The sequence below is a fragment of the Cygnus olor genome, chromosome 5, assembly GCF_009769625.2.
Source record: "Cygnus olor isolate bCygOlo1 chromosome 5, bCygOlo1.pri.v2, whole genome shotgun sequence".
Classification (NCBI taxonomy): Eukaryota; Metazoa; Chordata; class Aves; order Anseriformes; family Anatidae; genus Cygnus; species Cygnus olor.
The window spans coordinates 12,162,689-12,178,728 of NC_049173.1; the positions used below are offsets into that span (position 1 = coordinate 12,162,689).

A 16,040-nucleotide genomic window follows, 5' to 3' on the forward strand; every position below is an offset into this window, starting at 1 on the left:
CTTCTCAAATAGGACTATTCCCTCCTTCCTTTGCGTGATTTAGACCTGAAAGGATTCTGTTTCACTCATTTTTGTGCAGAAAGCCACATCATTAACGTAAAATGCTAGCAACTGTTTTTACCAGTTTGATCAAATGTTTACTGAACAGTGCATCTTCTGTACTCACTAATGTTAGCCCACTGTTTTATTCTATAATAACCAGTTTCTCACCCCATGCTATTCCCAAAGCTCCATTTTGTTGTCCAAAGTGTTTTATTTTTACTTTTTAAAAATTCTTATACATAGTTCCCAAAACACACTACATACTTTTGTTGCAGTACATACCTGGCTGTCATTCTCATTATATGAATGATTTCTTTCTGTTGGAAATCTTCTATAATCCCATAGGTTTTCATCCATTTCCCCCGCCTTCTTTATGTGATTTCCCTGTATATTGAAGTCAAATGAAGAAATTACATCAGTTTGTCCCACATACCTCCATTCATATTTTTGTTAGAAGCTTCCCTAAGCAATCATAATGTATCTCAGAAAATTATTTCCCTAGTTGCACAGAAGTTACCCTGCAAGGCTTCTCTTTGCAAAAGTATCTTAAAGTTCATTACAGGCTCCTTTTTTTAGCCACTTCTCTAAAGTTGCTAACATCTGCCATCCTTCTCTGCAGAGAAAAAAAGTTTCACTGCAGATGACCTGAGCTTCATTTCTTTCACTGCCTTCCATGGTTTTGTGGGATTGTCCCTTGTACTTTTCAGCCTCATATTCATGCCTTGTACCTTGCTCCTGGCAGGGCCTTCCCATGAGTCCTCTGAATCTGAGAGGACTGAAGGCTGAGGGGAGGCCTCATGAGGCCTGCAGCTCCCTTGCGAGGGGAGCAGAGGGGCAGGTGCTGAGCTCTGCTCTCTGGGGACAGCAACCGGACCCAAGGGAATAGCATGGAGCTGGGACAGGTGAGGGTAAAGCTGGGTGCTAGAAAACGGTTCTCCACCCAGAGGGTGGTCGGGCACTGGGACAGGCTCCCCAGGAAAGTAGTCACAGCACCGGACCTGCTGGAGTTCAAGAAGCATTTGGATACCACCCTCAGACACAGTGTCTGTTCTTTTGGGTGGTCCTGTGGGAAGCCAGGAGTTGAACTTGATGATCCTTGTGTGACCCTTCCAACTCAGGATATTCAGTGATTCTATGATTTCCTCTAGCTTGTCGAGGTGCTTTAACACCTATGGGCAGCTCAGCACCACCACTGTACTTCTCTCATTCCCCCTCCTCAAAGGAACAGGGGGAGAAAATATGATTAAAAAAGCTCAGGAGTTGAGATAAGGACGGGGAGATCACTCACCAATTACCATCAGAGGGAAAAACAACTCATAAGGGAGATTAATGTAATTTATTCCTTGTTGCTCACAGAGTAGATCAGCGAGAAACTAATAGCAAAACACCTCACCCCTAGTGGTGCAGGGGAATGGGGAACGGGCTGTGGTCAGTCCACAACGTTGTGTCTCTGCTTCTTCTTCATGGTCACTCTCTGCCCCTGTTCCAGTGTGGGTCCCTCCCACAGGCTGCCATCCTTCCCAAACTGCGTGGGCTTCGTACTGGCTGCAGCTCTCCAAGAACTGCTCCCGTATAGGTCTATAGCATGGAGTCCCTCCGTCAGGAGTAAAATGCTCCAACATGGGTTCCCAGTTCCCCACAGACTGCAGCTCTGGCCTGGAATCTGCTCCTGAAGGGTCTCTTCATGTGCTGCAGCCTCCTTCAAGCCACATCCACCTGCTCCACTATGGGCTCTTCTACATGGCATCGTCAAGTCAGTGTTAGCCAATATAGCGGGAACCGTACATTACCCAAAAATCTGCTGACATCTGTGAATACGCAGAGACTATTGCATGCCTGTGTGAGATCTTACAGCTTTATCTTGGAAGCCAGCTGTGGCAGTGCCAAGCAGATTTGGCTTCATAAAGAAGAGAATGAAGAAACAGAAAAGATTAGCTACTCGTGGATTAGCTTTTCCTGGAATAGCCTTATTCAGTACAAAACTATTTCTGGTTACAGAAAACTAGCACTGATTAGTAAAATTGTTTTTATAACAATGAGCACTAAAGATGCTCATATACGATTATTATTGGTACTATTATTTATGAATTAGAACTTTGGGTGTAGCTGAGTTATGCAATAATCTATCCAGGAAGGTAGTTTCTTTGTAAAATCCTCCATCAGTGGCTACCTTAAGCCATAGATTGCTTTTCCTCCCTCATACATTTCTTAGAATGTACAGGTATGCTCCAACTGCTGAATGCATTCTGAGATCCTTACCTCTGCAAATCTCAAAGACTGGGTCTCAGCACTTCACTAATGTCCCAAGTGAGTGGAAGTTTTCACTACCTTGTGGATGCAATGGCTTCCCAGCATGCACAGTGTGAGCATTATCTAGCCCTTCCTGAAGACTCATCCTACATCCTGAAGGATTCCCAATATGTCAGTAAGCAGGATGCACAATTTGGGCGTGTTAAGGAATAAAGGCTTGGGCTCTAGTTGGCAGACCTCCTTTATTTGAGACTTAAAAGGACTCTCTGATGGGGGACAGCAAAAGTTAGTCATAATACGTAATTTTATTAAAACCACTCAAGGGGCATCGGACAAATGGAACAAAGAAGCAAATACAACAATTAGCAACAGATTTACAGAAGTTATGTAAATGGACATAAATGCCACAAAAACCAAATCTCCAATAAGTGCAGGAAACTTTAAAGGACTGGAAACATTTTCCTGGAAATATGACAAATGGATGTCACAGGCCTGGGTGTTGGTGGGCATACCACACTTGCGTAGATCATGAGATTCAGCAGTAATTTTCTTATGGTGCTGTGTTTGTGCTACTTACTGGCACAGTGTTAACTCTCCTGTGTATCTCTAACTACACCTGCCAGGGCATCTTGGAGGTTTGTCTCTGGGAAATCTGGAGCATTGATGGGAAGGGCAGTTGGGGAAGGCAGGTGTTTTGGATGGCAACTGCTCACCGTGTCTTACAACATTCCCTTGACACTGCTGTACCTTGCTGTCTGACTTCCCAAAGGAGCAGGAACAGGTATTTTGCTATGAGTGTTCCCATTCCACTACTGCATGCTTGCCCAAATTTCAGATGGAATCCTACTTCCCTGAGGTGTTTTTTTTTTGAGGTCTATCTAAATTTTGTTTCATTTTTGCTTTCCCTCTATCAGCAATCCCTCAAATAAAGAAAGTTAAAAAGTGCCAGCGTCTTTAAAGTGTCAACAATAATTAACACCAGGCGTTTGTTAGCTTTATCTAACAGGATATAATGACCACAGGAAGAGAGCTCCTCTACAGCCCTTGGGACAGTGATGCCAATTTTAGAGACATAAAAAGTTTGAAGATGAGACATAAGAAAATGAAAACGTATTCCAGCAGTTTTTCATCCAACATAGATGTACAGCTGGTTAACACAATTCCCCCAATTCGTCAGTGATCCATATCAAAACATGTAAAGAAATACAGGAACAGACTCAGGGAATACAGGAGCAGACTAAGGATAGCATGAAATATCCTTTCTTGGGAAAGTTTAAGAAAAGTTTAGATAAATATCTTTGAGCAATCAACTAGGTATAAAGCATCTGAATACAGTATTGGAGAAATGATCTCAGTGGTTTTAGGATGGAACATCCATGTCTACATATTGGTATGAAAGATAACATCCCAGTAGAATGCTACAAACATCAGAACATTTGACATATTCACCTAAATTTGAAATTCTGAACTTTTGGTATTTTCCTTCACAAATTCTTGGTCTTCTTCATTTCCGGAACCTCCCAGCTTCTTCCCATGAATCAAAGGAACTCCTCTAAGGCATAATTGCTCAACTGTGACTCATTCTAATAAAATCTCCACACAATTTAGTCTCTTCTCCTTAACAAATATTATTTCTTTCATGCTCTCTTCTCATCTACGTGTTTGATACTGTTATTCTCCACACTTTTAGCATTCTCTACATTCCCTGTTTTTTTCTCTTACAAAGAAATCTTCCTTTGTAACAGATCTATGTAGCTTTCTAGAGCTATTTTTTTTTTTCAGTCATGCTTATCCAAGATAAAAGAAAATCTGAAGGTTTTGACATTTCATTTTCCTTTCATTAAAAAAAAACACAAAACAAACAAACAAACAAACATATTTGTGTATTTGAAACCAGTGTCAAAGATGGGAAGTTAGGTAGCTTTTCAAACAATGCAATATAGACAAGGGCTGTTTGCCAACGTAACTTTTAAGTCTCCCCACATTACTGTCAGGCAGTGAGGAATCACCTTTCTGTAGCCAGCTTTTCCCCTTTGTCCAGGTGGTGGCAAGCAAAGAGCTCCATTCATTTTTAGGCCTGTTCTACATGATCTTTTGCAGAAAAACATCAGCTTACTCTGCCTGTGGTTCGAGTCACTACCGCTTCTGATCCATAAACCAGAGCTCTGATCCAAAAGCTGTGAAATCAGAGTAGCATGGTACTAAGACCAAGTCAATTTGTGCTGCTGGAGCAATGTTCTTTTGTGAAGAGTTGTGTAACTATTATCTATGTCTTTCCATGTTGAACCAAGAAATAAAACCAGTATTCACTGATAATCTTTCACAGACTCCATAGCCTGTTTGAAGAACCCTAGCATAATACAAAGTTATCATTTTTTCAGTATTTTCTAAGCAATATAGTGGATTAAAATAGAAACTCATGATGATGTTTCATAACTATTGTAAGTAGCTATTAGCTAATTAAACCACTGAATTGATCAAACTTAAAGTTAATTTCAGAGTAAGGACAAGGGAAAAAAAAACACAGAAATGCCTTTTTGACATAAATTTGTCATTTATGGTCAATTTAGATTTGCAAAACAAGCATGGATTAGAAAATGTAAAAAGTTTACAAAGGCATCAAATTGCCCATTGCCTTGCAGTCTGTTTTGGGGGATTTTCATAGCATGAAACCTAAGCATATTGCTTACAGTCATTAACGGAATTTCACAGAATTTATAAGTATGCAGCAAGGTCATTTCTTTCAAGACAGTGGAATATTTAATTTAACTGCCAGGTCAGTTGTAGATTACCAAGATTTAGGCATTTGGTAGGGCACAAATTCTTAACATATTGGAGAAGCAGTGATGTCAGGTTAAAGCTTCAAACTGAGTGGGGTGGGAGTCCTAATTTTTTTCTAAATTGCCCAGTTACCCATTATCAGCATTGTTGGTTCTTTGGTGCATTACCTATTTAGCATGTGTCAGTGATGACTGTCAGGTCTGATAGATGCCCTTTGTTACTCCTGTATTTTAAATAACAAATATAAAAAGTACCTTTCCTGTGTACAGCCAGGTAACCTGCTATATATGGAGATCTGCAGATGAAGCAGTGCCTTCAGTTCATCCTTCTGCCACCAGTACATCAGTAATTGTGAAAACAGCAAGAAAAATGCTGTAAAAAGCAAAAACAACAGCCAGGGTGTAAGCCTTAAGCCTTCATAGTAGTGTAGCTTTGGCAAACTGAGAGCAAAAAACCTATGAAATGGTGCCATACTGACACCCTTTTCCTCTGTCTTGGTGATTAGACAGCTTTCAGGAGTCAGTTCTTGTCTGTCAATGTTATTTGTATACTGAAGTGAAACTAGAAGGGATGTTGAGGGAGATAATCCTTGTTCACTCTGAGCCTTACCAGAAAAAAAGTAATTCAATGAGTAGCAGGGCTAATGAAGTTTGTTTTCCTATACATTTGTGTCTCATGGATGGAGGGGAGAGGGAAGAGAAACCCTGCAGATTTTCTGATGTCTCATATTAGATGTGTTGCTTTTAACATGGTTTACACTTTCCTCTTCGCAGAATCTCTTCCTCAGAGAATGCATCGGACATGATATTTCAGAGCTCTCCAACCTTTTGTCTGATTTGGCTGAGGTTGACAAACAGGGTAAAAAATTGCTGTGAACAGATATTTTTACCAGGCTCTCATATATATATATGTATATATATATATATGTGTGTACATATATAGGTGTGTGTATATATATATACATATATATATATATATATGTGATGGCCCTCCTCTCTACAAACACTGAAGGTCACATGGAGAATATGATCTCATAATTCTCATATTCTTAGGAAATCTGGCTAAAAATACCACATATTTCCACATGAATAGTAAGCTTTGCCTGGGCCCCAGCTGTCACTGAGATGAGAAGGGAGCAGAACAAAGAGTGTATGGTGGGAACATGGCATGAAACTTCCCCCTGGGCTTGTTTACATGAGCACAACTTGCCCTCTGGTTGCACCAGCATGACAAATGTTCCCTAAAATAAATGGGCTTAAAGAAAGGGATGGAGATTTCTAATAGGAGCACAGCATTCAGGCACTGTGAGTGTGCTGCTGTGTCAGGCTTCATACCTAAGGTAGAGCCAGGCATTTCTCACTCAGCTTGCAATTGCCATCATGTGCTGTGTCCCCCATCCAGCTGGCACGTGAAACTCTTTTGTGCATGACAGAGCACATCAGGGCTGACGTGGCCATGTGCTGAACAGGTGTTTTGTGGCTGGCTTCCTGGAGCGGGGGCATCACACTCAACCTCTACCTTAGGATGAACTGGTGCTTTGTTTCTGTGAGCTAGGGGAAGTAACTTCACCACTCCTCTTGGCCTACTGATAATCTCCAGTGACAAACAAAGCAAGAAGGGAAAAAATGCAACCAGCAGATGACTCTGTCTTGCCTTTCTGTGAAAGGGAGAAGAAACTGAGCAGGAAAGGATTGTGAATCTTTCCCAGGGCATAGATGACCTTCCTAAAAGGTGTCTGTATTTGGTACAGAGCAGTTTAGATGAGAAATCTGGAGAGCATCTTCTCAGTGCCATCAGTTTTCAAAGTGTCTTCAAAAAGCTAAATAATATTCCAGAGAAGCAAAATTTATTTACAAAAAGAAAATATGAGATTTTACAGGAGAGTCACAGGCAATTAAACTGTAATCCAAGAGACAGGATTAATTTACTATCAGTTAAACCTAAGCACAGAGCGTATGAAGTACGAGAGTGATTTCCTCATTAGACTCTTACAGAGGAAAGATTAGCATTGTTTAATAATGAAGGTAAGAAACAAAAGCACTAGAAAAATTTAGGCAATTTCTCTAGAAAAGGCTCAGCTGTGTGTCTCCCCCATTACAGGTAACAAAGAGCTTATTTTAAATATATGTATGAAGAGTGGCACCTATTTCATTTGATTAAATCCATCCTAAATGAGTATCTGAAAGTAAACTCAGCCAAAAGGACAGTCACACCTCTTGGGAAAGCTGAATAACCTGTTGTGAATGACAGCACTTGTAATTTGCTGATGCATTTCAAATATTTAGTTATTTAAGTAAGCTGACACTGAAACCAGCATTCAGTGTTGAAAAAATTGTGGCCATAAATCAATTCAAAAATTATGAATGATTATTTTTCACTTTAAAGCAAATTAAGGTCCAGATGGGCTGTCTTTTTATCTGGATCCCAAACCCTAGTGGTTTTTGACTATGAAGAAATCATATGATCTCAGTATTTTTGGCTATATGCACTTATGCATCTCGGTGGTAAAGAGGAGGACCATCAGGATTAGCATGGATTTTTTGCTCCATTTCACATCACAAAGGCACCAGCTCACTGGCAGGATCTGCCACAATTCCTCTGTGTGTTCCAGTAACTTGGATATCATGATTGTCCCTTCAGCCTCAAATGTCTTGCTCTACTCCTTTAGGATACCATGAGCAATGAATAACTTTTTGCTGAGAGTGCAAAGTTTTACAGGATGAAAATCCTGTGATGATGATCAGTTAATAACATTTAATGAAGACAGAAATAATGCAGCTGACATGTAGTAGTGACAGAAAGCTGTGTAGCAAGCCCCACTGTGTCTGGCTTTTGTCTGCTGGAGAAAAGCATCCTTGGGCTGCTGATGTACTCTTTGTGTAGTCAAATTCTTGGCTTCAGTTTATAAGAGCTTACGTGAGACAGCAACTTTGCATGTCCACTTCCCCTTTCCGGGGACAGTGTTGTAACAGCACTCACAGCCTCATATCTCTTTAATTACGTTCCCTTACAATCACCTTATTGCTGTTATACTCTTTCAAAATGATTTTGTTCCTTCCTTCCTACACACATATCAACACCAAAACACATTTAAACTATCAAGGCAGACAGACACAGCTTTGAAACTCATCTATTATCCATCTATCCATTTTTTTTTCCTTTTCTATTATTTTTTTTTTTTCTGTATTCCCTTGGTGTCTGAACTCACCACCACTTTGGAGAGTCTCTGTCTGGGTTTTGAGAAATGCAAAGGGTGTGGAGAGGCCACAGCTCTTGCTGTACAGATTGTGGAAGCACAATGGAAAAAATGGTCTGAGCCTTCAAAGGAGGTACCCTGTCTCTGTACTGCTGGAGTATTTATGCTGTCTAATACCCTTCCACTAAGTACCTACATTAGGAGATTCCCTTCACTCCTGAAATCACTAAAGGGAGAAAAATGCCCCTGCAAACAGTGGCTCAGGATACATCCTGCTTTGAATTCTTCTGAAGGAATACATTTCTTTCCATTCACACTATGTGGGGACAGTGGGCTAGGGAGATCAGCCTCCTAATGGAGTCATCTATGCTTTTGGTTTCAGGTCAGCTGATGCAAACACCTTCTTGGCAGCCTAACGATTTTGGCAGTTTATGGGGTCAGTTTGCTTTGGGGCCAATGAAGCTGACTAGTCACACGAGAGAAGTAACATTCATTCCAGCCACAGTGTATCTGAGATATTAAGGCCACTCTTCTGACTTATAGTTCCTCCAGATGCAACTGGTGCAACCTATCTCTCTAAATCACAAATTCTCTGGACACGGGAACTTTTGGAATATTGTGTAAGGTACACAGTATATAAAGGACAACAAAACTGTTACCACTACTAACAGAAACATACTGTTCACATTATATGCTAGAATACCATATACCATGGTTATAAAAAAGGAAAAAGATCTATTTGCCTGTTGATAAGATAATTTAATTGAAAATGAAGAAAAATTTGATTGGGTATGAAAAATATAAGTGCAATAGCAATTATTTTTGATGTTTTTGATATCTTTGGGGATGTGTTATGTAAACTGAGAATTTGCTGTTCATAAAGGTAATGGGTCAGAAAAAAACGACAAACAAACCATGGAACAGTATCTCTGAAGAGAGAAAGTGGTAAAATTTTGGCTTCCATGATGCTTTGATCTAAGTTAAACCAGCTTCAGTAAAAGCATATACATATCACTCAAGTCTTACAGCAGGACCTGAGGAAGTAGGAGGAAATAAAATGATAATGATGCTTTCGTCATGTTCAACTAAAAAATAGAAGTAGGCTGAAGTCTTTTCATTTTTAATTGCCTTTTGATATTTAATTTGATTATTTGATCAAAAGATTCTAGGTTGACTCTAATAGTGCCATTACGTAGCTTTAAAAGTTCTTTGTAGTGATAAGAGTAATAAAAGAAAATATCACAGATAAGAGTGCATGTAATGTAAGAAGCTAGCTTTACTGCAGAGGTAGATGATTATTACAAAACAAATTTATGCATGGATTTAAAATGCGATAACTTGATTGCTTTGTTGCCCTTGACTTGAAGAAATATCTTCATTGCAAAAATTCAGTTGGACAAATGTTTCCAGTTGGGCTTTTTATTCAAGCATTATCATGCTTCTTAGTCCCAGGGACAGAATTTAGTGTTTAATTAACTGATTGCTGTGGACTTTATAAAAATGAAAAATGAATGTAGCTGCAAAAGCAGGTTCTTTATTATTCAGTCAAATTCACCTGTGGGAGCAATGGGATTGAAAGATCTATTCACTGTTAGAAAAAAAAAAAGGAAAAAAAAAGCAGAAGTGGAATTTCTGTGAAACATATCCACCTACAGCTGGTCAGTGTTTTGCGATGGCTGCTTCCTCTTTGGAAAGTTCTGCTTTCAGTTTGGTTTCCCTGGGAACGACATGCAAGAAATAGAGTCTGTTGTGCTGTCTAGAGGCTTGACTTGTTCACTAAAATACCCAAAATATTCCCTTGAGACAAAAATGTGTTCATGTCCAGAGATAGCTGATATCCATTGGCCTACCTCATAGAAAGACTTAATTTAACAAAAACAACAATCAACCACACAAACAAACAAACAAACAAAAAAACAACAACAAAACAAAACAAAAAACACTTGATCATGTGGCTCACCACTCAGATTGTTTTGTTTCTCTGCTTGGTTTGTCACACAAAGTTGTAACAGAAGGGTCCCAAAATTCTGTTTCCAAGATTCACCACTCCAGGAAGTGGTTTTTTGTTTTTTTTTCCTTCCAAACCCAGATTTTTTTTTTTTACTATATTTGTTTTAGTTTTTTTGCCAAATGAAAAAAATCAACAACCCCCCAAAAAATCATTGCTGATAGGCTAAACTTTTCTGTTCTAGCTTGAGTAAATATGTTTGATGTAAAAATAAACAGAGAATTACTTGCCTGCCATTGAAACTTTGTTAAAGCATGTATGGACAGTGTTACTTCTAAGAGGCTGGAGAAAATTCTTTTATTCAAAAAATATATTTATTTCTGATGCCATTTGTCTTTCAAACAACCATTATTCTCATAAAGCCTAACTATTCACATTCATCCAGTTGATGTAACACCACTGATTCTCAGCCATACAGCGTACACTGGTGCACAGTAGGCTCTAATCAGAAAATACTTCAAACAAAGCAAGTTCCAGTTGCATCCTTGAACTTACTGGAGTTCAAAGTTCTTGAGGCAGAGGTGCCAACAGAATCACTGACATGATGAAGGATGCTCATGCTCACTAAATGTGTCACTAAAATGGGAACTCATTTGGAACAAGAGTGTTGATTTTTGTGTGGAAGGGACATCTGAACTGAAATGCAAAAGCTAACCCTTCTTAGATATTGAGCATCCTGAGACCCACTGATGTCCCTAGAAGTTCTGAGTGATAAATACTTCATCCAGGGCATTGAAAAGAGATTATCGCAAAACCTACTGAAGTATAAAGACTATCATTTATTTCAGCAGGCATCTGATCAAGCCCAGTGTGAATGAGCATCAGAGTATGTCTACACAGACTTTTGCAGGCAGAATACAAGTTTCTCGGCCCAAGATTTGAGCCAGTTGGATGTGTGACGGCCCTGAACTGGAAGCCATGTTACTGCATTTAGTGTGGAGCCCAAACTAAAGCCCCTGTTGAAAGACAGAAAATATCAATTTGTGCTCAGCAGCATGCTCATCCAAGGATGCGTAGAGTGAATGCGCATATGCTTAGAGCTCAAACAGAATGGTTTCATGCTTGCCTGCAAAAGACCACGTAGAAAAATGTCCTAAAAGGGGAAATGCATCAAAACTCTGATGTGAACACTTAAATATTCTCCTCTGGACTCAGGGAAACTGAGGAAAACAGAGAGACAGACTCTTTCCTAACACTGGTTTGTTTCTTTTCAGATGGAGAGACAAGAGATAGCAAGAGAGGACTGCAGATGAAAAGAAAAAAATATTAATTGAACTAAATTCCAAAGCCACAAAATGATTGACTTTCACTGGCATAAGCTTTGCAAGCTCCAAAACAATACTTTAAAGTGTTTAATTTTTTCACATCAATTTTAATTAAGCTCTCATTAGGCTCTTGTGCCCCTAGAATTTGGCGGACAAAAGAAGCTGGCTTGCCCAGCGAGTTTCCCAAGCTTGCACAGCTCTATTCCTAAGGAGATTTATCACATTTTTTTCTTCCCCTTGAAAGAACCTTACATGAACCAATTCAAATGAAAAACACATGGACTAAAAAAGACTTCATCATGCCAGATACCTTTTTATATCCAAAGCAGTGAACTTGTAGTCAGTTTGTCCTTTCATGTGTTGTTTTTTCTGGCTTTGGGACCTAAGAATGATTTTTTACTACGTGCAGTAGTAAAACAACATATTATGCAATTCTATTTTTCAGGGAGAACACTATGTAATTCATAGGCTTTGCAATGCCACATTTGCTGTTCAACAAATACATAAAGTGACTTCTCTTCCCCTTGTGGGCAGACATCAAGAAATTTATGTTCAGCAAATGGTATTCCAGCTTACCTAACTTTTTTTTTTTTTTTAACTATTTCAAAAGTGACTGCAGAGTGTAACAATAGACAGCTTGCTAACTGTTGTTTTCTCTCTGTTGTTCAAGAACTTCTCACACAGAATTGATAATATCTTTTATCCTTAGGCTACCAGTCAAAGAATACAGGTGAAAACACAACATACCATGACCAGATTGCAGCCCTGATAAGAGAGAAAGGTCCTTCTATAAAATGCACACGATGGACTCGTAGCTCTGTTAAAGTAACCTGTAGAAATGTACTCACTGGGATGGTTTTGAAGATGATGCTATCTTCCAAAGAAAGCTTTCATAACTCTTTTGGGTTTCTTATAGCCAATCTACAAAAGAAAGGTTGGTTCAATTACAAAGAACACTTTTTAAATCAATGCCTTCAACTTGTAGCTTCAAATGAACAGTCATAATTCCAAAAGACTAGCTCTCTAATCCTCCTGTGGATTTATTTGGTGCCTAGCATCTCTTATGTATGCAAGGGTCACTAAATAGTTAGATGTCTGTTTGCATGATAGATACAGCCAGGAAAGGCAGAGAGGTAGCTACACAGGTAATATAGCACGCTGGATGGTAAAGCATGCAAAGAAGAGATCAGACATGATGAACTGCCCTCCTTAGCTGCTAGGCTGGCACTCTGGGCACAGCTGACCTGGGCTGCTGAAAAGGCAGTGATTTGGCCTTACACTAAGTACACCAGAATGTCTGACTCTTGGGTCATATACATACCAAGAGGACCTACAGTAAGTCTGCCAGTGTGAAATGGTGGGAGCTGAGGAGCCCATTCTTACATCCTGGTACTACATGTACTCTATCATATGCATAGTTCATCTTAGTTCACAACTGTACCCAGTCAAGGCCACACATCTATTTGACTGTGCTGGATATTACAGGAGATATCCACAATGATGCAGGTTAGTAGCAACTCCATGTTACTGCAAAATATATTTGGAATCTTTACGTTATAATGCTGGAAAGGCTATGCATTCATCCCTCATGCTTTCATGTGAGCTTAATGTTTGTCTCACCCCAGAGGTGCTGGTGGAATAAATACACTCTAGACTGAATCTGCTGGATCTTATAGCAATTTGTACCTTATGGGCAGACACACCACAGAGCTACTGAGCAAGGGTATGGCTGTGTTCAGGCCCCAAGTAGGAGGCCTGAATGCTAAGCACATTCAGCATGTGGCACAGAGGTGAATCCCCATCCTGTCCTGTGCCTGCTTCTTTACTTCAAGTAATGCTCTTACAAAAAATTAAAGGATAAAGCATAAGAGGAGATACGGCATGAGATGAAAAAATGCATTTAATTTTGCATTTTCCTTAGTCCTTCTTGTTACTGAGAAGGACAAATCTAGCTGGCCATGGTGTCAGCAAGAACAGGGATATGATGGGATTGAGTAGTCTTCCCAGAGGACATAGTAGTCTTTCACCTGTTATACAGTCCCCTAAAGATGTAATCATGTTCTTTCAGCTCTTATTCCCCTTAATCCCTCCAATTCAGATGGGGCCTGTAATTTCTCTTGCAAGAAGACCTTCCTTTATGAGGGCTCTCTCACACCTGTTCTGCTCTAGGGCTATTGCATTTAGGCTCAAGTTTCCAGCTGGAGCTTTTTAGTGTTTCCTATGAGTACCCAGTCCACAGACAAAGGTGACTTAAATACCAGTGGCATTTACAAATAAATGGGGGAAGCATACTGAGGATATTATTGAAGTGAATGATATAAGGTGTTATAAGAGAAAGCCAGTTTAAAAGTATTCTATGTCATGTATACACAGGATAGAAAGTCTCCTGACATTATACGAGATTTCACCAGGTTGCTGCATTTTAAGCTATTTGACAAATGCAAATGTTTTAGACATTATCACTCACCCTTTTTACCACAAGCATCACCAGCTACATTTTTGATCAGAGAGGAAACTGAGCTCAGAAAGCTTTCAGTGTTCAGCCATGAAAGGATAAGCAGGTTAGAAAATGGACAAAAAGACGCAGAGAAACTGGTACATCTTTACCATCTTTACCATCCTTTCAGTGCTGTTTTACTTCCTCCTAGCTCTAAGAGCTGATAGTCATATATTCTTCCTTTATATCTTTACATTACATCTTCTTCACTGTGATGCATGTCAATGACTTTGGGAGTACAGGCAAGCTTGGAGGATCTTTTGAAGTAAGTAATTTATTCAGTGACACTTCCATATTTTTGTGTTGTAAAGATCACCATAGTCTTTCAGATTATTTGGGAAATTAATCTGAGTAACAAACCAAATAACTTGTTCTTGACCTCTACATCTTCTGTACACTATTTGTTTTGAACTCTGATAATTTGTAACCTGTCCATTTTTTTTTTTGCCTAGACACGTTATAGTTTCTTTTCCTGACTACCTGAGCACAGTTTCTTTGATCAGTCTGCTGCTGTGAAATCTTCATGTTAATTTCAAATTCACTTTCTGGAAATATTTTGCAATATTTAATTAAAATTTACAGTGAATATCCCTTTTTGCAAGACAGATTACAAGAATACTTACTGGGTGAGACTGCATGGAAACAGTCGGAATAATTTCATTTGACAAGCCAGAAAGATTTTCATAGAAAGTTCAAAGTTTCTTGCCTATCTCTACTTCATCACAATGTATGTACTATGTTACTGTTAGGTGCTCAATAACTGAATTAACTTTCTAAGTATATAGAACACTACATTGTGGGTTAAACACATTTTTTGTCATTCTTTTTGTTGTTTTCTGGAACTTGAACAAAGAAAATATTCTAATTTCATCCTAAAGTAATTGAAAGGGTTAGACTGTCCCTTTCCATAACCTTTTGTTTGAGGCACAGTGGAAAAATAATTGAGATGGGAAAAGTTCATTAGAGATACTATATAACTTAGACAGTTGAGGATTTCTCCCTTCAGAGTCTACTTCATATTTGCTGGGGAATTCACTGCCATCTTACAGTATTTCTTACTATAAATTTGAAAACTGTTCTAAGACAGATAATGGCTGCCACATACAATACCCGGGAAGAGAATGGAACTAGCAGAATTGGGAAATGTTAATTGTTGAGACACAGGGGTTGCTCCTCAGCAGACCTACCATTTGTCCGTAAAAGCCCATGGGTTGGGATAGGCATGATGCCAGTCTCCCAATGTCAGGGAAAACCTGCTATTCTGCCCTTAATACAGCATGAAGACTTCATTTGAAGATGATCCCTACATCTCTAGGAAGCTGGAAGAAATGGAGACAAGGGCAAGAAATGGCATTACCAAGACTGCCAGTTTCCCTGAAGGGCAGATTCACTCTGCACCTCTCATGGCACCTGAGCTCAGTAGGTTGCCTCATCAATGCCCTCAGTCTGAAATGAGCAGACTGTTTTCATAGCTGTTGTCCGGTGGCCTCACCAACAGAGAGGCTGGAGTAATTCCAGACTGGGATATTTCAGGCACTGCCATATAAAGGGGATGGTTAATTTTTTTCTCCCAACAGATAGAATAAAATTTGCAGATAAAACACATGGTTTTCATTTCCCCAATATACCTTGTACAAGCTGAGTTTATTCTGAACTAGTTGATCGCTTCAGGTGGCTAGAGGGAATAATTTCATTGTGCAAATTCCCCGTTAAAGCTTTGCAGTTAAATTTTGTGTGTGAAATAAAAGTACATCTGTGTTTAATTTTACAAGTTTGCCATACATCATAACCTCAGAAGAACCCCTCAACATCATGCAAAGTAAAAGCAAGTATTCAGATGATTTGCATACATGTTTTTCTGGGTTAGACATTACATTGGAATGCATTGGCAGTAAGTGGCTGTGACTAATGTAACAGCCTTACATTTAACATACTGCATTATACAGTCTTATGCACAGTAATGTAATAATTAGTTTGTCAAGATATCACACTCAGTTCAAA

The 16,040-nt window shown here is 39.2% G+C and overlaps 1 long non-coding RNA gene across 1 annotated transcript in view; it reads left to right on the top strand.

Moving 5' to 3' along the window:
• LOC121070778 overlaps positions 1-15,663 on the top strand; it is a 235,516-nt gene extending 219,853 nt beyond the window's left edge. The window contains exon 15 of the long non-coding RNA XR_005820215.1: positions 11,492-15,663. This is a non-coding gene — a long non-coding RNA (uncharacterized LOC121070778). The remainder of the gene's footprint in view (positions 1-11,491) is intronic.
• The last annotated feature ends 377 nt before the right edge of the window (positions 15,664-16,040 follow it).